Source organism: Hyperolius riggenbachi, chromosome 8 (genome assembly GCF_040937935.1).
Source record: "Hyperolius riggenbachi isolate aHypRig1 chromosome 8, aHypRig1.pri, whole genome shotgun sequence".
NCBI classification, from domain to species: Eukaryota; Metazoa; Chordata; class Amphibia; order Anura; family Hyperoliidae; genus Hyperolius; species Hyperolius riggenbachi.
The window spans coordinates 141,894,592-141,919,149 of NC_090653.1; the positions used below are offsets into that span (position 1 = coordinate 141,894,592).

The window sequence follows — 24,558 nt, forward strand, 5'->3', positions numbered from 1 at the left end:
GTAATGGGTAGGATGGAGGCACCCAATGCCCAATTCTATTTTAGTATTTTTAAATTCAAATAAAAAATTATATAATAAAAAGAGAGGTAATTGCTTACCTCTCCAGAAGATATAGAAACCAGTTCAACTAGAAAAAAAATGTATTCAAAAAGCAATGTGACAATGTGTTTTACTGATCATGGCCCGCTTCCTCAGGTCAATACAAAATGCCTTGATAGCATAGGGAATAGAGTGGAGGCGCCTACACTCCTATGCTATCAAGGCATACTCTATTGACCTAAAGAAGAGGGCCATGACCAGTGAAATGCATTGTCAGATTGCTTTTTGAATAAAAAATTGTTTCCAGTTGAACTGGTGTCTATATCTTCTGGAGAGGTAGGCAATTACCTCTCTTTTTATTATATAATGTTTTATTTGTATTTAAAAATACTAGAACACACATTGGGTGCCTCCATCCTACCCATTTCCAGTCAGACCTCTTTTGGAAGTAATAGCTTTGCAGTTTTTCTGGAAAGTCTATCGTACTACGGGAGAGCGACCATCCAGTATCCAGCAGGACCTGGAGTACCGGGCAGGGACGGTTAATTCCCTGCAGGCCAATACAGTGGTTGCAGGAACTGCAACCCACCTTTGTGAGTTTATATTTATATAAATGTATCCTCCCTATACCTGATGACACTGCACCCTTGGGCTCCTGGTCTCTCCCTACTTCTCACCTAGGTATTCTTGGCCATTACAAGAATCACCAAAGAAAAAACCCTATTGATGTGTAAAGGGTCATAGTAATGCCAAACCCAGTTCCACTTCTTAGTTATAAGCTATTTTGTATTGATAATGGCTTAATAAGCCTGATACAATACTTATAAAGACAGGTAAAGCCCTAGGAATTGTTTTGTAACCTTATCCTACAGTTTTCCTCTTCACAACTTTATCCTTAAGATCTTTTTCACAGTGCCTTGCAACGCATAGATGATTGTTAGCTTTCAGTTGTACTACCAAGCTCTGGGATGCTTCAGGAATAGCTTTATTTATACTATTTGTAATTGCTCACAGGTGGGAGCTAATTAGCTTGATGTTCAATTGAGAATATAATAAGTTACACCTGACTAGTTTACGCATATTTTAGAAGGGATATTTTATCCATCTTAGTGATTATTTTTCTGAATCTTTTCTATGTTATCATTAACTTAAATGTTAAAATTTGCAATTATTAAATGGATCTGGAAATAACGTGTATGTGTGTGTGTGTGTGTGTGTGTGTGCGTGCGTGCGTGCGTGCGTGTGGTTGTTTATTAGGGCTGCTCAAATTCGACCCGGGAGACATCCGGATAGTTGCTATCCGGATATCTCCCAGGAAAGCTGTGCCGAGGGGGGGGGGGGGGGCAAGGGATTCAATCTTACCACAATGACGTCTCCTTCGGTTCCGTACGCATTCGGCGGTCACGTGACACAAACACTTCCTCCTTCAATTTGGAAGGAGGAAGTGTTCGTAGTTATGTGACCGGCGCATGCGGCGCTTGGAACACATGGTGGGAAGCGACGTGTACGGACCCGAAGAAGACATCATTGTGGTAAGATTAACCGCCCCCCCCCCCCCGCACAGGTTTCCCGGGAGATATCCGGATAGCAACTATCCGGATGTCTCCCGGGTCAGATTTGAGCAGCCCTGTTGTTTATGTGTGTGTGTTCATTTCAGGTTTCAAAGCGGCAAAATATGAATAATTGGAAATAGTAATAAGTGGTTGATTCTTTTCCATAGTTTCAAAAAAGTAACACGCACACCAGCACAATTTTGTATGCAAAAGTGTATTGACAAATTGGTACAGCAATAATTTAACAATAAATACAGAAACTGCTAGCAGGGAATAAATTGGTGTACAATACATTAGCAGCAACATCATCATCAAAAAAGATAAGAGGAGAACGGAAGCAAATGATAAGAGGAGAACGGAAGCAAATGTACAGCAAAAAAATCCCTGTGACAATCAGAGGAGGATGAGAGTAATGTCCATATTACCCCTACAGCAATGCTGATTCGAGGTAAAACAAGCCTTTTGTTCACAGGAAAGGCAGTCCAGCAAAGTAGCAGCAGAGCGACAGAAGCAGTGAAGCAAGGCGGCATTCCTTGGAGGAGGAAGGGATTTTTTTGCTGTACATTCCGTTCTCCTCTTATCTTTTTTGATGATGATGTTGCTGCTAATGTATTGTAGAATCAGAATCAGAATTTATTTCGCCAAGTACAATGGTGGGTTGTACCCGGAATTGGTTTTGGCGCATACAGGGTCGTTGATGAAAAACAAGAAAATAGCACGGTTAAGCATGGTACAAACGTAGACATTGGACAAGCATACATAGGACAACATTACAGTTTGTGCGTACATTTAAGCAGAGCGTCGTATACAGGTAAGCATGGTACATACGTATAAACAATTAAAGCAAAAACAAAAGCAAAAACAGAGCATTACAGCATACACGTACGATTAACGTAATACAACATAGCAACATACACTGATAGCAGGAACAGAAAAAGAGTGGGACTGGAGGAGCAGCCTGAGAGCTGATATGAGCGCTGCCATTTTCGGCACTGGACGCTACACAACGACACGCTCCCAACTAGACAGGTGCTACCGATTGTCCGCGAAAAGTAGAAAGGAAGCTGAGGGGGGAGGGGGATCTTGATGGAGGCAGACGGCAGAGTTCACTTGAGCCAGGTTGCTCGAGGAGAAGCGCTCCTAATTTCAAAGTCCGCACGGCTGGGTAATGAGGGTGCAGACGCAGTGGGGGTCCTGTGGTGCCAGGGGGCACCCTTACTGGGCAGCAGTGGTGGACGTGGGGCCTGGGGCCACCCTGGCTGGGCAGCAGGGGTGGACATGAGGCCGGGGGGCACCCCGGCTGGGCGGCATTGGTGGACATAGGGCCAGGGGGGCACCCTGGCTGGGCAGTACACCAATGTATTCCCTGCTAGCAGTTTCTGTATTTATTGTTAAATTATTGCTGTACCAATTTGTCATTATTGTACACCAATTTAACCCCTGCTAGCAGTTTCTGTAATTATTGTTGAATTATTGCCTTACCAATTTGACAATACACTTTTGCATAGAAAATTGTGCTGGTGTGCGTTTTACTTTTTTAAAACAATTGTATTTATTTAATACACTGCACCCAAGTTGTTAGATGTTTATTATCTCATTATGAGTTTATGGGGGTGAATACCTTAAAGGGGCACTATTGCTAATCTGCTTAAAATAAGTCTCTTTAACATAAATATTTGTTAGTAAAGCAATGTTAGTGAGGAGTATGAACACTGATCAAAGGGTATTTCCACACTGCCAATACCCACTGATAGCCAGATAGTCACGACGGCAGATTTACCTTTCTGACGCCGACTGGGCTAATCCATTATGTAGTAGGGGGCTCCTGTAACTGCTGCTTGAGCTGCCGTTGGTTTTCATCTTGTCAGCTTAGCTATGCACTTTCAAACTTCTAACTGCACTACCGTGCAGTTACTGTTGCTCCCAGCACAGCCGCCGTACAGCGCAGGACAGCGCCGTATGGCTGTATGTTTATGCGCTGCCCGGAAAGGACCCCTTATGGGAAGCTGGCAAAGACACGGACACCTATTGTTGTCCGTCGCCCTGGTAACCAGACTTCGGCTTTTGCCAGCTTCCCATAAGGGGTCCTTTCCGGGCAGCGCATAAACATACAGCCATACGGCGCTGTCCTGCGCTGTACGGCGGCTGCGCTGGGAGCAACAGTAACTGCACGATAGTGCAGTTAGAAGTTTGAAAGCACATAGCTGAGCTGACCAGATGAAAACCAACAGCAGCTCAAGCAGCAGTTACAGGAGCCCTCTACTATATAATGGATTAGCCCAGTCGGCATCAGAAAGGTAAATCTGCCGTCGTGACTATCTGGCTATCAGTGGGTATTGGCAGTGTGGAAATACCCTTTGATCAGTGTTCATACTCCTCACTAACATTGCTTTACTAACAGATATTTATGTTAAAGAGACGTATTTTAAGCAGATTAGCAATAGTGCCCCTTTAATATATGTGTATGATTCTTTTCCATACCGACTATAGGACTTGAAAGAGTAGAAACATAACTTGTTTTAGCTTCATGGGCAAATATTGTTTAGTTTGTGATTTATATGCATGTTTAAACTTTTCCTATTTTTTTTTACTTCTAAGAAAACATATTTTAGCATTATTTTCATTGTGACGTGACACATAGAATGGTTTTGACTTGCTTTATATGTTTATTTATTTAACATTCCTTCTCATTTTGTTTAGAATAATACAATCACAATCTACAACCTTTGAACATGTGCATAACAACATTCACAGTTTCTGGATAGACAATTTTCTAACATGACACAATCACTGACTTGATTATTTAATGTTTGTTTACTGCAGTTCTGGGTTATGGTTGATTCTTTGCTGAAGGCGGATGGCTTTAAATGGATTGAACAGCTGGTGTGTCTTGCAATCTGCAGGTCAGAGAGCAGCAAGCATTATATAGAACATTTAATGTGCTCTTCTTATTTCAGAGTATTGTGAACAAAATAATTTTACTGTAATTTTTTTTCCCCATAGAACAGAACTTATAATGCTGCTTATTTCAGCAGGAGGCAGCTAAAGGCCTGATAAATCTCTTACTGATAGCTGGTAATGCAGCCTTAACCACTTGATGACCCACCCTTTACCCCCCCTTAAGGACCAGCGTGGTTTTTAGTGATCTGTGCTGGGTGGGCTCTACAGCCCCCAGCACAGATCAGGGTGCAGGCAGAGAGATCAGATTGCCCCCCTTTTTTCCCCCCTATGGGGATGATGTGCAGGGGGGGTCTGATCTCTTCTGCCTGCGTGTGGCTGGCGGGGGGGGCACCTCAAAGCCCCCCTCCGCGGCGAAATTCCCCCCTCCCTCTCCTACCTGCTCCCCCCCCGGTGATCGAGGCTGCACAGGACGCTATCCGTCCTGTGCAGCCAGTGACAGGACGTCCCCTGTCACATGGCGGTGATCCCTGGCCGCTGATTGGCCGGGGATCGCCGATCTGCCTTACGGCGCTGCTGCGCAGCAGCGCCGTACAAATGTAAACAAAGCGGATTATTTCCGCTTGTGTTTACATTTAGCCTGCAAACCGCCATCGGCGGCCTGCAGGCTATTCACGGAGCCCCCCGCCGTGATTTGACAGGAAGCAGCCGTTCGCGCGAGCGGCTGCTTCCTGATTAATCAGCCTGCAGCTGGCGACGCAGTACTGCGTCGCTGGTCCTGCAGCTGCCACTTTGCCGACGCACGGTATAAGCGTGCGGTCGGCAAGTGGTTAATTAGGAAGTGAAAATAAAGATCATTCAGTGTGCAAAATTGGCATAGTCATCCCAATAACACTACAAATCACTCATATTTCCTAAAAATGCTACCAAAACAGTTTTTTCCCTTAACTACTTGCGGACCGAGCGAGTATGAATCTAAGGCGGGCAGGGGGCACTGCGGTCCTGACCTGACGTAAACTCTACGTCCCATTGACCGCGTGCCTCCGCCCATCCCCGTCGCTCGGTCCGCTCTGCCCCCGCCACAATGTGCTGCCCTGCCGCCTCTATGAAGGCAGAGCACTGTGAGCCGGGCATGAGCCGTTTTCATTGGCTCCTGGCCCTGTCATTCATGTAAGCCGTTCCCATTGGCTTACATGGAATGACAGGGTCAGGAGCCAATGAATGTGGCTCCTGACCGGCGCACACCGCTCTGCCGTCATAGCGACGGCAGAGAGAGCAGCCTGCAGCGGGGGACAGAGCGGCGTGTCCGGCGGGAACGACGGTAACTTGCAGCGATTCGTCGGGAAGCGGTGGTTTGCTGGACCAGCACCCTCTGGTCCTTAACCACTTGCCGACCGCCCACTGCACAGAGGCGGCCGGCAAGTGGATCCCGCAAGGACAATTGGCGGCGGTCCTTGTACGGGCATGGGCGGAGCGATCGCGTCATTCGTGACGCGATCAGCCACCGGCGACTGGCTCCGCCCCCCTTGCGCTGTAACCCGCCGGCCGTTCGGAAGTGCCGGCGGGTTACTAGCAGCCGGCTCGCCGCATACAAAGTGTATAATACACTTTGTAATGTATACAAAGTGTATTATACAGGCTGCCTCCTGCCCTGGTGGTCCCAGTGTTTGAGGGACCACCAGGGCAGGCTGCAGCCACCCTAGTCTGCACCCAAGCACACTGATTTCCCCCCCCCCTGCCCCCTGATCGCCCACAGCACCCCTCAGACCCACCCCCCAGACCACTGTTTGCACCTAATCACCCCCTAATCACCCATCAATCACTCCCTGTCACTATCTGTAAACACAATTTTTTTATGCCCTAAACTGCCCCCTGCTCCCTCTTGATCACCCCCCCCACCCCGCAGATTCTCCCCGGATCCCCCCCCCAGACCTCCCCAACCCCTGTGTACTGTATGCATCTATCCCCCTGATAACCTTTCAATCACCTGTCAATCACCTGTCAATCACCTGACAATCACCCATCAATCACCCCCTGTCACTGCCACCCATCAATCAGCTCCTAACCTGCCCCTTGTGGGCAATCTGATCACCCACCCACACCAATAGATCGCCCGCAGATCCGACGTCAGATCACCTCCCAAGTGCAGTGTTTACATCTGTTCTCTACACTAAACACCCACTAATTACCCATCAATCACCCATCAATCACCCCCTATCACCACCTGTCACTGTTACCCATCAGATCAGACCCTAATCTGCCCCTTGCGGGCACCCAATCACCCGCCTACATGCTCAGATTGCCCTCGGACCCCCCTTATCAATTCGCCAGTGCATTATTTACATCTGTTCTTCCCTGTAATAACCCACTGATCACCTGTCAATCACCTGTCAATCACCCATCAATCACACCCTGTCACTGCCACTCATCAATCACCCCCTGTCACTGCCACCCATCAATCAGACCCTAACCTGCCCCTTGCGGGCAATCTGATCACCCACCCACACCAATAGATCGCCCGCAGATCCGACGTCAGATCACCTCCCAAGCGCAGTGTTTACATCTGTTCTCTACCCTAAACACCCACTAATTACCCATCAATCACCCATCAATCACCCCCTATCACCACCTGTCACTGTTACCCATCAGATCAGACCCTAATCTGCCCCTAGGGCACTCAATCACCCGCCCACACCCTCAGAACGCCCTCAGACCCCAGCCCTGATCACCTCGCCAGTGCATTGCTCTATTCCCCCCTCTAATCACACCTTGAGACACCCATCAATCACCTCCTGTCACCCCCTAGCACACCTACCCATCAGATCAGGCCCTAATTTGCCCCGTGTGGGCTCCTGATCACTCGGCCAAACCCTCAGATCCCCCTCAGATCCACTTTCGATCACCTCCCCAGTGCATTGATTGCATCTATTTTCCCCTCTAACCACCCCCTGAGACACCCATCAATCACCTCCTGTCAGCCCCCTAGCACTCCTATCCATCAGATAAGGCCCAATACAACCTGTCATCTAAAAGGCCACCCTGCTTATGACCGGTTCCACAAAATTCGCCCCCTCATAGACCACCTGTCATCAAAATGAGCAGATGCTTATACCCCTGAACAGTCATTTTGGTTTCCAGACTACTCACGGTTTTGGGCCCGTAAAATGCTAGGGCGGTATAGGAACCCCACAAGTGACCCCATTTTAAAAAAAAGACACCCCAAGGTATTCCATTAGGTGTATGACGAGTTCATAGAAGATTTTATTTTTTGTCAAAAGTTAGCGGAAATTGATTTTTAATGTTTTTTTTTCACAAAGTGTCATTTTTCACTAACTTGTGACAAAAAATAAAATCTTCTATGAACTCACCATACTCCTAACGGAATACCTTGGGGTGTCTTCTTTCTAAAATGGGGTCAATAGTGGGGTTCCTATACTGCCCTGGCATTTTAGGGGCCCTAAACTGTGAGGAGTAGTCTTGAAACAAAAATGACCTGTGAAATCCTAAAGGTACTCATTGGACTTTGGGCCCCTTAGCGCAGTTAGGGCGCAAAAAAGTGCCACACATGTGGTATCGCCGTACTCAGGAGAAGTAGTATAATGTGTTTTGAGGTGTATTTTTACACATACCCATGCTGAGGGGGGGGGGGGATTAATTGTTTAGGGATTAATTGTTTAAAACATTACTGTGTCCATAAAAGGCTGTAGGCTGCTCAACTTTTATTCCTCTATTAATATTCTCTGTGTAGCGGAAGTAAGAGGAACAGCCTGAGGATTCACCTCTGAATCTCATCTGCTTATTCCTATCTCACTTCAGTTAATTTAGATAATTTGATATTTAAATAATATTGACTATTCACCCTACACTTCCCAAAGGTATTGTGTGGAGGGGGTGGTAGTGGGGAGGGGGGGGTGTTAAACGAGTAAGGGATCTGTGTACTGGGGCATTAGAGAAAAATGGTTCTCCTCAAGTCCAAGCAATGAGCCCTAATGGGTTGCAAATAAAGGTGTTTGCAATTCTGCAGATATGCTTATTTATATTTGTATTGATATGTGCCATAGGAACAGAAGTAATTTGAGAATCTATGCATACACTTTAGATCTTGTGTTCTTGTTTTAAGCAAATAGTATAATATCTTACACTTACTGTGACATACAACAGTGGTAGGGATTAATGGTGCGGTTTGGACATGGTTAACTCAACGTGAATATTGCTAATTCAGTTTGACTTCAAAAGGCCAGTATAATGTCAATATTCATACAAGATTTAGTGGAGCCCAGCAAAATAAATCTTCATTCCCTGGGCCACAATTTATCAGCTACTGTATCTACTATCTTATTGAATGCATCACCTTTTTTTCGCACCACCCAAGATATACCCAAGGTATAGCAGCCATATTGTGGAGCAAACATATTCGTTTTGCCTGCTTTTCTCACAAAAACTTCTCTCTGCTGAAGAAGAAATTGTTAGCCAGAACATTTTCACAGGCAACAGTTTGCATCATACCGTAATATTAAGGGTTGTGTGATTTCCTTTTACAAAGTTCCTTCTTCCACGTTATGGAGATCAATAGTGACTACTCTTTAAAAAAAAAAAAAAAAAAAACTATTATTGGTGCTATATTTAAAGTCACATATTATTCCATACTATTATTAATGGGGCATGGAAAACTTATTGCTGGGGCAGAGTCTGTGTGAGCTAGGCAGACAATAGTGCCTATGTATTCTATAAGTGTATTTGCAATCATCATCATCATAAGCAATAATTTATGATGTAATTCAGTTAAAACCATAATTAGAAAATTATATATTTTACATCCGCTACTGTTGCTGTATTTAAAGTTAGTGAGACAGATAGTGAGCACTTTAAAAACGTGATGACAGCACTATTATAGACATTCTACATTTTGCAAGGTTATTTTATTTGACTATAACAAGTGGAAATGACAGTGGTAGTAGCTCAACCTGAATTTTTTTTTTAATGTTTATGGCAATTTTTATCTTTTTTTAACTAAAGTGGAATTTATCTTTAATAATGCAACGCTGAGTCCTTGAAATTACAGTTTTGGTTCCTAGCTTTCTGCCCAGAAGGAAAATAGATAGCATGGCAAAGTTCCAACTGAGCACATAAAAAGTAAGTACTGTATTCTTATCTATATCACTCTAGAGAAGAATCTGTAGCCCTCCTAATTAGGCATAGACTAATGCTGGGAATATACCATGAGTTTTTTCAGCAGATCAGAATCAGATATGTTATTTCACCAAGTACAAACCAAGTTGTACCCGCAATTTTGGCTCATACAGATTCTGGAAGGATGGAGGGGTAAGGTCCGAAAACCAAGTGCCAAGGCTGCCATACTACAGTGCCACCAGTTGCACTTGGCAATCATCTGTCATCCCTAAGGAGACATGGGGAGGGGTGTAGGGGGAGGCAAAGGTTTGATGGCTCAATAGATAATTTCGGACAGGTTTAATCTGATTTCACTTGATTTTCTGATTGATTTTCTCATAGAAGTGAATGGAAAGCGATTGGAAAAAAAAATCAGAAAATCGATCGGAATGTAATTCTGTCAACAAAACTCATCATGTATTCCCAGCATTAGTCTGGAATTCAAAGCATTTTAGGTGAATGAAGAGTAATCGCATGATGATATAAGGATTTAGTTGTTTGAGATAGTGTACAAAGGTGTACAGGCTCTCCTCAAGAACAGCAATTGTATTATGTATATACCCACAACCTATAGCATCACAATTGCACAAACCTGTAGATATTACAGTATTCATGCAATTTCAGCCTTTATGTGATTTCACCCAAACCACATAGTGCTTGATTCACTAACCGACGGTAAGTGTTAGCGCCGGAGGGAACAGCCACTTAGTGCCCCCAAAGTAGCTTTGTGTGGATTTACAGCCCCGCAAAGCTACATTGCGCACAGGACCACCCACATTGCGCGCAGCGCAGCTGGCCGGTATTAGTGTGCGATGCAACGATAATGTTGCACCCGCTGCCTTGTAAACGTTGCACCCGGTGCGTCGAAAACAGCGCATCGGATGTTCATGAAGCGGCGCATCAATGCCCGATGCACTGTTTTTGTTGCACCGGGTTCAGCGTTTACAAGGCAGCGGGTGCAGCGTTATCGTCACACCACGCACTAATACCGGCCAGCTGCACTGCGCGCGATGTGGGTGGTCCTGTGGGCACAAACCACATAATGATGTGGATTGCGCCCACAAACTGTTAAGGCCTCCTAACTGGCTTAGCGCCGTCTAGTGAATCGAGGCCATAGATGGTAGATGCAAGTACTCAGTTTTATAAATGCAAAGACTGAATAGGTTCAATGGTTCAATGGTGGTCAAGTGTTCTACATATACGTTTCTTACACCATGAGAAAAAGTAAACTTCACATGGTCATATGCTGTAGTGGTGCAAATTCCAGTCAACTAGCTTGATTTAAAGGAATACTATCGATTCACATATTTTTTTCAATTGACACAGGAATTGTTTGAGGAAGTGCTGCTAAGTACTGGTGTATACATTTTAGTAGCAACTTCTTTGTTTACTGTTAGCAAAATACTTTCAATCTTTACTGATGCCAAAACTGACCGCTGACTGAGCCATGAGGAGAGGGAAATTCCCCTCACACTTGATCAGTTAACTCTATGTGTAGCTCTGTGTGTGACAGAGAGAGAGAGAGCTCCCAACAGCTGCAGCTCCTGTGTCCTGTGTTTCTGACTGAGGTGTCTGAAGAGAGCAGAGGAAATGTAACTAATTGTCAACAGCTTTTCATACTGTTTTTGCTTTCAGAGTTTGATATGTTTGATATTTTCTTTCTGTAGTCTGATATGCAACTCTGGCTGTGCATTGAAGCAGACACCCCTTCTGCAATTGATTTGTCCCAAAGTAGCTAAATCCTATCCTCAATAAATTACAGTTTTTGCCTCTGATATTCAACATGAAAAGTAGGAAAATGTTTACACAGCTACTTAGACATTATTTGCACACTGGCATTTTAGAACACTTGGGTATCGATAGTATTCCTTTAAGCATAGATAGCAGGGTGAAATTATCATCAATCCTCCCCCGCACCTACATTTGTATAGCATGATGCCTTTATACGTTTTTTTTTATCACCCCGATTTTTTGCATTTATACCTGGCAAGGATGGAATAAAGATGTGAAGTTTTATGGCTATATGGCCAGTTGCTCCTGGGCTCATTTCTATTGATATTGGAGTTACACATATAAGTGACAACATCACTCTGTCAGAATATAGCTTGGCCCATGTTCTAATTATACAAATGTTTTGGCCATTTAGAGAGCAGATTTAAGGAATGTTTATTTAATGTATACAGTCAGTAAACGTTTATGAGGCTCAACAGTCAATATGTAGAGCAAGAGTCACACTATTTTATTCCATGTTTTACTCTATTATTGGACACATCTGCAGAGCAGTGTTACAATCTGTTACTTATATAGAAACCATAAACTTGACTTTTTTAAAGATACCCAGAGCAGCAGCAACATTTTGTAAAGTGTCATTGATTCTTATAACAAGCGCTGTAGACCTCATTGGGAATAATAAGTTCACTGTCAAGGCCTGCAGCTTTTGCCAAAGATGTAAAAAGCAATATTTCTGCAAACATTTAGTGCAAATGCCAAAGATTTTTCTGAAAACTAGAATTCTTAAAAGAATTCTTAAAAGAAGGCAGCTTAGCTCTAAAGATGTGCATGTCTGCTAGGTGAAAACATCTTCAGAATGTGTTCCGAGAAATATTCTCTGCTGTCTACTTTTCATTCAGTGTTTGAATTCCAGTTCCAACATCTTCTTCTTATTCATGTTCACAGGACTATTGCTTACTGATACAAATTACAAAGCTTGTAGATACCTCCTCACAAATATGCAATTCAGGATCATATAGAAACATCTATAAACATAAGTCCCACGTGCCTTTACTTTAAACCAACTGCTATAATTTCAATGGTATTTAGGCCACCTTGAACTAAGCTACAGATACCAAGAAGATCCTTTATGTACATTTTTCTTGTTGTGAAGGTAGAAAGCATTGCAAAGATTGTTAGCAAGATAAGTAGCAAGCAGGAACTTATCTGTATCTGCTTGTTTATTATTTATTTATTGTATTTATAAAGCACCAACATATTATGCAGCGTTGCACGGCGCTTACAGTGTCTGTCATTTCAGTGCAAACAGATGAAACTAGCTTTCATTTTAATTTTGCCTAATGCAAATGTGCCTTCTAAAAGTGGGATTGTCAACCACAAAATCAAATTCCATTTACCCACTGCTCTGTGTTTATAATGCACTCTACGTCCTAATCCTGCATTGGCATTCCAAAGTAATCATAAATGTTTTTGCTGTATTGAATCCTATCTCAGTCAGCCTGGCTCTATTCTGGTACATTGCCAGGGAGAAGGAAGCTTGTTATCTCCCCACCCACATTCCTGCTCCTCACTGATTGGTTGAGGGCAATTCAGTGTAATATGAGTCAGACAGTGTAGTTTCTAGGAGAAAAAAAGAGTAAAGGAGGAAATTACATCAAGATTGGCTTCAGTCAGAGGCAGTTACGATAGAAAATGCCTGGAAACACTGAACACTGAAATCAAAATGTGGACAGTACAATACATATGTTACGTAAGTAGAGCAAGTATTTATCTACTTATATATGTGTTATTTTCCTAGGATAATATGGCTCCTTCTGCGTCTTTAATATAGAAAACATATGTAAACATTCTGCTTCACATAAGCAAAAGCGTACACTCAAAATGCAACACTTCAGCCCAGTGAAAACTCATACTTATAGCTAGCATATTCATTTTATAGAACCATAGAATTCAACTTGCAGACACCTGTTTCAGGCTGTTTTGGCTCCCATAAGTGTAAGGTATGCATTTATAGGCCTGTGTGGTCAGGACTTGCAAGGTACTGTAGATGTGTTACTTAAAGTGGAACTCCAGTGAACATAGTGTAATAGAAAAGTGCTTCATTTTTACATTAATGTTTGCCCATTGTAAAATATTTCCTTTCCCTAATTTACATTCTGACATGTATCACATGCTGACATTTTTACTGCTGGCAGGTGATGTCAGTGGAAGGAGATGCTGCTTGCTTTTTTGGCAGTTGGAAACAACTGTAAACAGCTGTTATTTCCCACAATGCAACAAGGCTCCCACAGTGTGATGTCAGAACCATGGTCCTGACATTACACTGTGGGAGGGGTTTCACCACAATATCAGCCATACAGAGCTCCCTAATGATTTGTTTCTGAAAAGGAAAAGATTTTTCATGGTAACGGGGGTATCAGCTACCGATTGGGATGAAGTTCAATGCTTGGTTACGGTTTCTCTTTAACTAGGTACTCTGTAATATTGTCTATGCTGAGAGCAGTAGAAGCTCCCACTGTATCCTATTTTTTCCATGACCTTTTCTCTTTTTACATGGAGTTCAATAAAGTCAGCACTGTGGAAAGCTTCCTGAGCTGTGATCAAACAAACTCAGACAGCTGCAGTACATCAAATGGCATTTGCTCATAATAAACTTAAATTCATTGAAGAAGGTATGCAGCAAGTTTTGTCTATGAGAGGTACATGCCATAGTCTTCATCGGGCATCTGCTTCTGTTCCACAAATGGCTTGGACCACAGTTTGAAAACATCTGATCTTTCTGAACCTGAACTGCTATGTTTAGCCTTTGGCTAGACAACCTCATACCCTTCTCCATTTTCTGAGCCCAAGCGCTGCTTTAGACTTATGTCACTCTCTCTGCACAGATACTTATGTACCATATTTTCACTCTATCTGTTGCACTTTTTTTATCTCTTTTTCCAGACAACTACATACACTTTTCTCACTCTCTCCATTCCTTACTTTCACTTTTTTGTCCAAGACATCTCCAATAGAGATGGGCCGAAGGGTTCGCCCGGTGGGTAGTTTGCGCAAATGTGTGTGTGTGTGTGTGTGTGTGTGTGTGTGTGTGTGTGTGTGTGTGTGTGAGAGAGAGAGAAACAGACACATAGGGCCTGATTCACAAAGCGGTGCTAACAGTTAGCACGCTGGTGAAAAGCCCTTTATCACTCCTAAACTCAGTTTAGGCATAATAAGTTTAGGTGTGATAAGTTTAGGCGTGATAAGTTTAGGTGTGATAGGTTTAGGTGTGATAAGTTTAGGCGGTACTTATCCGTTAGCCGGGCGCATCCTCTAGGTGGCGACAAAACTCCACCAGAGTTACATCTTTCCCTACTATCCATGTCGGCCTGGAGGGGGAATAGTAATTAGCGCCACCTGCCGGATGCGCCCGGCTAACGGATAAGTACCGTTTAGGCATGATAAGTTTAAGCACCAACTGCGTTAGCACCGCAATGCACAGCTGATCAAAAGTTTTGCGCTAGCAAAGTCTGGTGCACTTCGCATTGAGTTTAATGGCGCTGCTTTGCATGCGGGACTTTGCACGCTATCTACAGTTATCTAAACTTATCACACCTAAACTTATCACACCTAAACTTATCACGCCTAAACTGGCTTTTCACCAGCGTGGTGCAATGGTGATCACGCCTAAAGTCTCTAACTGGGTTAGCACTGCTTTGTGAATCGAGCCCATAGAAACAGCCCGGTTGCCCTTGAAAAAAGCAATTCCTGCAAGTGATTTACATAAAGATGTCGGCCAGCCTCCCAACTCATTTGCACACTAGTTTTGTAGATGGACTGAGCAATTGCCATTCAGTAAGTGCTTAAAAAAAAGGAAAAAAAGAAAGTAATCTCTTAGAATTAAGTACATTTGTTGATTATTATTTTATTCAAATAACTTTATTTCTTGAAAATTGGATTCACATGCTTTTGGTGTTTACTGCTATCAACCCAAATACTAAAGACATCAAAGTTTTTCTGGGCTGTCTGCACACTGTCAAGAGAGCACAGACTCCACGCTTGCAGTTTCTGAAACTTCAAATTGAGATAGAAAGATAGTTTTAGTAGCATTAAATGACATGCACTGGAGCCAGGTGGATATATTAAGCAAAAAAGGAAGAGCTTCAGCCCTCTCAATTACTACCTGGCCTTTTTGGTAAGGTGGTTTGAGAGCAGGGACTCAGGACTCTTGATTCCAAGCAGGAGCTAGGTATCCACTTGGGTTGCATTGAGTATGATCATTGAGATGCAAATATTTCTGAGTTCATGCAGATTTATGTAAATTTTTATGCAAAGGTATACAGCTTGAAAATAGACCAATCAATTTAAACCTGGGTGGGACTTGATTGCTCCATTTTTCAGCTGGATATATTTGCATAAAAATTTACATAAATCTGCATGGACTTGGTAATATACCCATCTCATTGATCGTCCCTAGTGGATGATGTGTCTCTAAATGGATTGTTAATTGATTTGCATGGCAATTTTCAATGAAAGTGGAGTTCAATTTTGAGTTAAGTTCTTTTTTCTGGAAACTACTCTGAATTCTTAGTGGTGAGGGAGTAGATGCCTGTTCTGTACTTACAGTCAATTCACAATGTTTTATTAGTTACACAATGGCAAAATTCCTGCGGACAAATAATCTAATTTCAGCCATCTGTTTGGTGCTAAGCACCGAAGGGCCTAATTAATTTGTGCTTTTCATATGTAAGCTGCTCTTTTCCTTAGAGGCAGATGTGCTATGCTATGTATTCTGCAGCTGAATAAAAAAAGAAGAATGCATTAGACTTGCAAGTTAAGTTCAATAGGGAAAAGCAGATGCTGTAACCGTATAGCTATTCACTGTTGGTCTCATTAGCACTTTGGTTCTGATTTACTTAAAGCAAACCTGTTGTAAACCTGGGACATCGAAACTAGGCATATGATTAAAAATACATGATCAGAATTTGCCCTCAGTAAAAACTGCATGTCAGAAGAAAAGGAAACAAGAAAGGTTGATGAAGTCACACTTTACAGAAATAAAGCAAACTGAACTTCTGAACTTCATTCTTGATTAAAGTGGAACTCTGGGCAAAATATAAGAAGGATAAGTTACATCCATGTACAAAATGCATGAAGTTAAAGGACAACTGTAACCAGAGGGATATGGGAGCTGCCATATTTATTTCCTTTTAAAAATACCAGTTGCCTGACTATCTTGCTGATCCTCTGCCTCTAATACTTTTAGCTATAGACCTTGAACAAGCATACAGCATATCAGGTGTTTTTGACATTATTGTCAGATCTGACAAGATTATCTGCATGCTTGTTTATGGTGGGATTCAGACAATATTTAAGCCAAATAGACCAGCAGAGCTGCCAGGCAACTGGTATTGCTTAAAAGCAAATAAATATGGCAGCCTTCATATCCCTCTCAGTAAAGTTATCCTTTAAAGTGGCACTTTAGTGACACATATAGTAGGATGCAGTAAATTATTCAAGCTACCTACTTTTACATCAATTTTCCTAGTTTCAGCATCAAAAACACATCTTATTTTCTTTAGCCCTGCAATCCCAGTAAGGCTGTTTAGTTATGCAGTATTCTCCTCCCAGAAAATTCTAGGAGCCTAGGTATTATTTGGCCCTGCATTGGAACTCAAAGCAAAAAGAAATTAATTACGTTATTTCCAGTACAGTTTCTTTTTTTTAATCACTGAAGTGAAGTTATTGTTGTACCTTTGCTTACATTGTCTTTCAAAATTTGCTGAAAAACAAATAAATTGAAAGAAGTGAGCAAAAGAAGAGGTAGGGTGAATGTAAGAAGAGGAAGACAAGGAGCAGACAGGGCCTAGGGAAAAGGAAGGGTGAGGAAAGGTGAGGAAGTGGTGAGGATGAGTTACCGTTGGTGAGTATAGGTGAGCAACCCATAGGGGTGGGATGGATAAAGGGAGAGGGGATAAAAAAAAAAGAAAAAGAGAGGTACAGAGAAGACAAGAAATAGGATGGGAGCAGGAAAGCAATATACTTTTTCAAAATACTTCAAAAACTTAATTAGTCCTTTCCATTCAATGAATCCTTAGGCAAAAGATCCAATATTATGTATTGCTTTCAGTCTGTATAAGTTATTTGGTCTGCTTTGTATCACTATAATGAAAGGGCATTTGTGCAAGGTCATTATTTTGTTTATGCCATGTGCCACATATCTTTTTGCAATATTTGGTGTGTCCAAGTCTGTACCTAAGCTTTAAGTTCACACAGGCAACCTAAAGTGTAGGTCACAAATTATCTCAGACAGTTGAAAGCTTGTTTCAGTCAAAAGAATTGTCTAGAGAATTAAAAGCAGAAGGACGTTGCTCCATCATTCATGTAGGGGCAAGGTTTGCATATTACTGTATATTGGCACATGTATGTATTTCAAGGCCTTTTTTTGTGGATGTTGCTTCTTTGTTGTGGTTCTCAGCATAGTTCCTGCTAGGAGCTATCTGATCTTTGATGCTCAAGGATCTTCTGTATGTACATCTGGGAGGTTTTGATTATGATTTGTTTAGAAAGAGGGCTGCCGGAAGCATATGCCAATGTTTTCTGAGGATGTGTTGGACAGAATTATGGTCTGCAATGTATCTAGTAATAAAGACTATTTATTTTGGTTCTGCTGTGTGGATCTAAAGAGTTCTTGTGTTCCTTTCTCACTCTTAGGCAACTATAATCATTTATTTATTTACACTTTTTGACTAGCATCTGTCATTGGAAGTCATATATGGACAAGGTAAAGCAGTTACTTGTTATCCTGTTGAATTGGCAATTAGGTATATTGCACTTCCAGATTCTATAGTCACAGCTGCAATAGTGAATGCAGTCTGTGTCTACATATTGGCGTAAAAAAAAAACATTTAATCATTTCCTTTTCAATGTACAACATCAGATAAAGTTGCAGGAAAAAGAGTTTCCGCTACACCGATGGCTAGGTGAAAAAAGTCTCAATTTATTGTCATATCAGTGGATACACAAGGTTAAAAAAGCTGATGCGTATCGGAGCCCATGGCTCCTTAATCATAGCTTACACAATAGTGCAAAATGCCAGTTTAAATAGTCCTAAGCCATCCCCCAAGACAGGGGTGTGTGGCTGCTGGCCTTAAAGTGACATACACATATAACAATATAAAATGGCAGAGCCAATATACAGAGTTACATTAAATAAAACCAAGGTACAAAGACAAGTCAAGTTTTATCAACAATACAAAAAAAAAAAATATATATATATATATATATATATATATATATATATATATATATATATATATATATATATATGTATATGGTTACAAAATGCATATCGCAAAAACATTGCAATGATATAATTGAAGGACACATATACAGCTAAGGTAAAAATAAATGTATTGCGAAATATATGAGCCTAACGACCAGTATCATACGTGAAACTAATATCTAATCTGGAATTCAGGCCCATTGGTATATATCTACCTAATCTCCATATCCAGAGGGCCTCTCTTTTACGTAAAAGCCTATAAGTGTCGCCGCCTCTAATTGATCTCGTTATTCTCTCTACTCCCTGAAAAATTAACCCCTTCATTTCTCCCTGATGTACATTCAGAAAGTGCTTGGACACACTGGGTCCATTAAAGTGCTCAGCATTGTGTTGTCATGGTGGTCGTGTGGTACAGCCCACATATTGGAGTCTACAGATGGTGCAACCAATGAGATAAACCACATTATTTGTATTGCAGTTACTGTACTGTACTCAGATAAAGTTAGCAAACTTCAATACAGTCCGGGTTTGCAGTAAATGAGAGAGCCTAATTCCAGTTCAATGCGCTACTAAATTCACAACTAGTGTCTCATCTTTACTTTGCCTAGTACAGAACATGTCATCAATATCTCTTTAGTTAAAAGGAAAAAAAATATCCACCCTCAAAAGGATTTTGTCCCCCTGTACTACTTGTTCTAAATAGCCCATGGCCAGGTTTGCGTACCTGGGTTCAAAATTGCAACTCATCAAAATAGAAAAAACGTCAGTAAAAAAGGTGCAAATTCAACAGTTTTAGGAGAAATGGCTTTTGCGTGTAGAGTATTTTTGGAACTGTCTTTCAAAAAGACGTCAGCACCTTTAATCTATATTCATGATCAATGTTGGAATAAAGAGATGTGATGTCCAGGGTCAACCAGAAGATAGCTGTCTTTCCATTTAAAATCTTGTAACAACTTTAGAAGGTGGATAGTGTCTTTTAAGCATGAAGGAAGTGTAAGATCCATTTCTTGGATGTGAATATCAATGAGGTATGTTTGATAAGAAGAAGTGAGTGAATTTATGCCTGCAATAATGAGCCTGCTGTGTGGATGGGTTAAGGCCTCGTGGATCTTGGGTACCTAATAGAACTGAGCTATGGGTGGTATTTTAATGGATGCAAGACTCCTTCCTGCTTAGTGTGGATTCCTTCTCTCACTACTTCATTCAGCAGCTGTTCAGCATCCTTTTTGTATTTCAGGTCTGATTTTTCAGACAGCCTGAGGTAATAATCAATGTCTCCCAGGATGCATTTGGCCTCTTTCATGTATTCCAGTTTATTCAGAATGACTATACCTTCTTCTTCTTTGACTGCTGGCTTTATTATAATCACCTTATAATAAGCTGTAGATATTTTAAAATGAAAGGCATTTAACTATTTATATGGCCTGCTCTGAATCAGGGTTATATACATTTGTGTCTGAGAAGTGTCTTTTCTGAGATGTCCTTCCCTCCTGTATCCCTGATGGAAGCTCAGGCCGGAACAATCACGGCCAACTTGGGGAGATGTCTCTCTGCATTAGTTACACAATTTTATTTATGTATGTGGGACGCAGAAAACATTAGATTTAACTGAAAGAAAATCCTAGTTCAGGTTTGCTTTAAAGAAAAGCTGCACTAACAAAAATAAGAAATCACTCCCAATCTACTCCTTGATCAACACTGTAGTTACAATGCATTACTAAGATTGCTTACCAGAAGATATATGAGGACCCTCCAGCTGCCTAATGTTCTGCTTAGCCTCTCTGCTTGACCTCTTCAGCAGCCTGTACAGTAAATATCTCTGCAAACCTATATGAAACTTTGCCCACGTGACTTGCATATCAGGTCTGATCTTTGCAGTCATGGCTTGTAGATCAGGTCTGGTCAGGTAGATCAGATCATTGTTTTTTGTTGTGCTTCTTGTTCTTGTGAATGCCTCCCCTGCTAGCCGTGTACAGACATATGCAAGAAGCTATATACACGCAGTAATCAACATGCCAGAGTGCATATCACAGGTATTGTTTGGGTTTTCAGAGAGACTCCTAGGAAAATCTGAAGTGCAGATAGTAGACTTGGTGCCCAGTTTACACAGTAAAGAAGCCTGTTACATTGAAATGAAAAAATCAGATAGCACAGGCTATAGCAAAAAGTTACCATTTATTGGCAACAGATAGATGCAAAGGAAGCCCCCGTTGGGAGACGCTCCTCCTCCCTCTGTATAGCCTGTGCCCGTCTGCTTTTCTCTTTTTTATGTAACAAGTATGCTACTTCAAGACTGAATGCACGGCTGTTAAAGTACCAAATACTAATGATTTGGGCATATTTTGGTTAGGAGCTAATCGCTTCTGCTCTGTTGAAGACAGTCAAGAGGTTGTTGTTGAAAAAAGGTTATAAACATATGGCAGCCAGGAAATTTTAGTCAGTAAAGTGAGCACAGGTTTGCTTTATTACACCTCTGATTACATAACTATTTAATAAAAAAAATGGCCTTCATGTTATTTACTTTAGTAAAAGACTTTGTCATTACATTCCTCAAGGTCATTGAGTGATGCTTCCATCCATTTTTTGATATTATGGCACTGCATAGATTTGTATATAAAAAAAATCAAAGATATCAAACCAAATCTCAATTAGTGAGTACAGGTATATAACCTGTTGTTAGGACTGCCAAAGTTAAGTTATAGGTATAGATGTGTGTAGCACTAAGCTGTAGTGCAGTGGTGAACATACAAGCATACAGTTATCAAACATCAATAGAGGAACACATGGTTCAGGCGTTGAGTTGTGGGGAGGCCGGAAGCCATGTTTCAAGCTAGGAGAAGGTCTCTGTTGCAGAGTTGAAGATGTGAGAATGCTAGGAACAACATGGCATATTGTAAGTTGCATTGTTTTAATTTGCAATTCACTTACATAAAGTCGGTGCATTGTTTTGGGGTCTCTACACCAAAGTCTGGGCATATCAATACAGATGTGCTGTCGAGCTTGATGTTGCAATGCTCACAGGCAAGACATAGCACCATCATCTTCAACATAAAAAAGTATGTGGTAGAGCCTCGGCCAGTAAGGGTTTAGTGGGGATCTGATGTGTCTGCTCCACAGAGAAGCATGCAGTGAGGGAATCAAGGCCATATTGGTTTATTAGCAGCTGCTCCAGATATTCCTCTATATTATCTGCATCCAACCACTCAGGTAGAGCAATGAGGTAGATGTTGTTCTGCCACAGGAAGTTTTCTATGTCCTTCTCCCTCATAGTCACTGACCTTATCTGGGACTGCATGTCCCTGCCATGTCATGGTGGGGAGATGCCACTTGTCATAATACTGAACACACTCCCACAAATCCCCCATATCCGCTCATAGTAGCTGTAAATCTACCTTCACCTACTCTAACTTCATGGTAAATGTGTCAGTGAGGGAGGCTTGTAAGGTGGTAAATGTTTCCAGGATCTGACTGCATCAGTGACGTCAGCTTCATCTCCCTCCTTTTGGGTGCAATCTTGGGCCTGTAGCTGGAATTTATCAAGTGGGCCCACCACTTTCTCCACAGGGATAACTGTTATCTACAGATGACATTATACAATGGGCAGTTTTCATTAGAGGGAAAAATATACAAATGGTATTAAACAGCGGAAACAATTATTTTTTTGGAGAACCTACACAAGAGACAAAATTATCTAGCAGTAGTCACAGTTTTTTTATGTTGTTTTTTTTTAGTTCATGGCTTGAGAAGCAAAGGTTGAACATGGCTTGGCTGGTGCTTGAGGCAGGACATGGATGGGTCAAAGGAAACATATTTCTGTTTTATAAATGTTGGGTAGTTCTATCTTATAGACAAGCAGGGTGTTTGCATAAGCCATGTTCTTGTTAGCTAGCAGTTGTGGTACCAGAGACACTGTTTACATCAAAACTGGCTAGCCATAGGTTTGCTTCCACCTGAATTGCCTCCCCAGGTTATAAGGAGGTGCTGATGATGCACCAATTAAAAAGCACACAGGATAATAGGACTGCTACAATTGTTCTTTGTGCAGCAAAACTGCAAGGTATACTATATAAGAATGGTGACGCGGGGATCCCATTACTCATACAATAAAAAAAACAACTTTTTAATCCTCATTTTGCATCGCAGTAAATAGTCTGGCTGCTTTTGAACTTTATTGATTTCTAAAGTGAAACTGATAAATGTCTTTAATTCTCTCATTTTTCACAATGACCAACCAATGTAGATATCATGTAGGAATAGATCATCTATTTTTAGCAGGAAAATACACTTTTTGCATGTACTATATAGGGCTTTATTAGATCCTCAGGCTGTTGCTAAATTTCCCCAGTAATGGAGAAAATAATGCCTCATAGTGTGGTTCCTTCACCGAGAGCCACTCAGGCTAGGTTCACAGTGGTCAGTTGCTTAACTCATGCGTTATAATGACTGGGCATAGACTTTAATACAACGCCTGCAGGCAGTGAGTTAGAATAGCCAAATCCGTTACTGTGAACAGCTCCATAGAATTGTATGGGCAGTGAGTTGACATGCAGAATTATTTTTCAATGCAACGGACGACAGTGAACAAGGCCTCAGTGTCTTTCAACATCATGCTTGTTATTACTAGTTCTAATTATTTTCTAATCACATTGTGGAACTTTTGGTCTACTTTTAGGCTGTTTTGCTTATTGTTGGCACACAAATTCAATGATGGGAACAGTCTTTATAAAAAGTTTGATACTTAGATTGAATCGGCAGGATATCGATGTAAAATATTGACAAGTGTATAGTCACCTTTAGCATGTATGTTGGGTTATAATAGCAGCCTGCATTAAGCCAGGGAGATTCCATTACACCATTTTCACTGCCTGATATATGTAACCACGACAAAGTAGAGCATGTCAGATATCATTACATTATTAACCTTCTGATGGATGATTGTTGACATTCGGTTGTGAGAATGGGTGTAGGTCTTTTTAATCTATTTAAATCTATTTAAAATGACCTATTGTGTATTCATCATGAAAATCACATTGTACCTAAGTCAGGATTGATGAACAGGTTCAATTTCTTAGCAGGCTAACAAACTAAGGAAGTCCCCGAGTAAGTTTTAAGGTCATCTGCCCCTTGTCTTTTCCCTTTCAGATCTTCTTACAAAGGTTTACAATAAAGGAATAGGAAAATATTGATATTGTACTATATGGAAAATGTGCTTCTTATGTGTCTGTCCATAAACTGTAGTAACATACTAACATTGGCTTTGGTGGAACAGTGTAACTTGAAAAATATGTTGTTGTTGTTATTATTATTATTATTATTATTATTACTTCTCAGTTACATCATGAGATCTGGCTATCTTGTGATGTGTCTTTTGGGATTGTGGTTTGATACCAACCAGAAATTATATCTGTACAGAGTAATTTTGGTGTCCATGTGGATATCTGTTGATGCTTCCAGTTCACTTACTACACTTGCTGACTATGTTCCAAGAAGCATCTGCTTTTTAATCTTTATTTTTTATTATTATTTTTTTACCAAACTTATTGTTATTGCTTATGTTCACATTTGGAAAAAAAATACTTAAAGGGGAACTGAAGAGAGAGGTATATGGAGGCTGTCATGTTTATTTCCTTTTAGACAATACCAGTTGCCTGGCAGCCCTGCTGATCCTCTGCCTCTAATACTATTAGCCATAGCCCCTGAACAAGCATGCAGCAGATCAGGTGTTTCAGTGGTTCAGACTTATAAGTCTGATCTGACAAGACTAGCTGCATGCTTGTTTCTGGTTTTAATCAGATACTACTGCAGAGAAATAGACCAGCAGGGCCGCCAGGTAACTGGTATTGATTAAAAGGAAATAAACATGACAGCCTCCATATACCTCTCTCTTCAGTTCCCCTATAAGTA

At 41.4% G+C, this 24,558-nt stretch overlaps 1 protein-coding gene across 2 annotated transcripts in view; it reads left to right on the forward strand.

Annotated features, from left to right (window-relative positions):
• Positions 1 to 24,558, forward strand: part of TENM1 (teneurin transmembrane protein 1) — a 1,180,670-nt gene that overhangs the window by 212,491 nt on the left and 943,621 nt on the right. The window contains exon 1 of one of the 2 annotated variants that reach the window (XM_068251165.1): positions 3,805 to 3,889. The exons of the other annotated variant lie outside the window; for it this stretch is intronic. The gene's annotated coding sequence lies outside the window, so the exon portion shown is untranslated. Of the gene's footprint in view, positions 1 to 3,804; positions 3,890 to 24,558 lie in introns of those variants that run through there. 2 annotated transcript variants of the gene reach the window in all.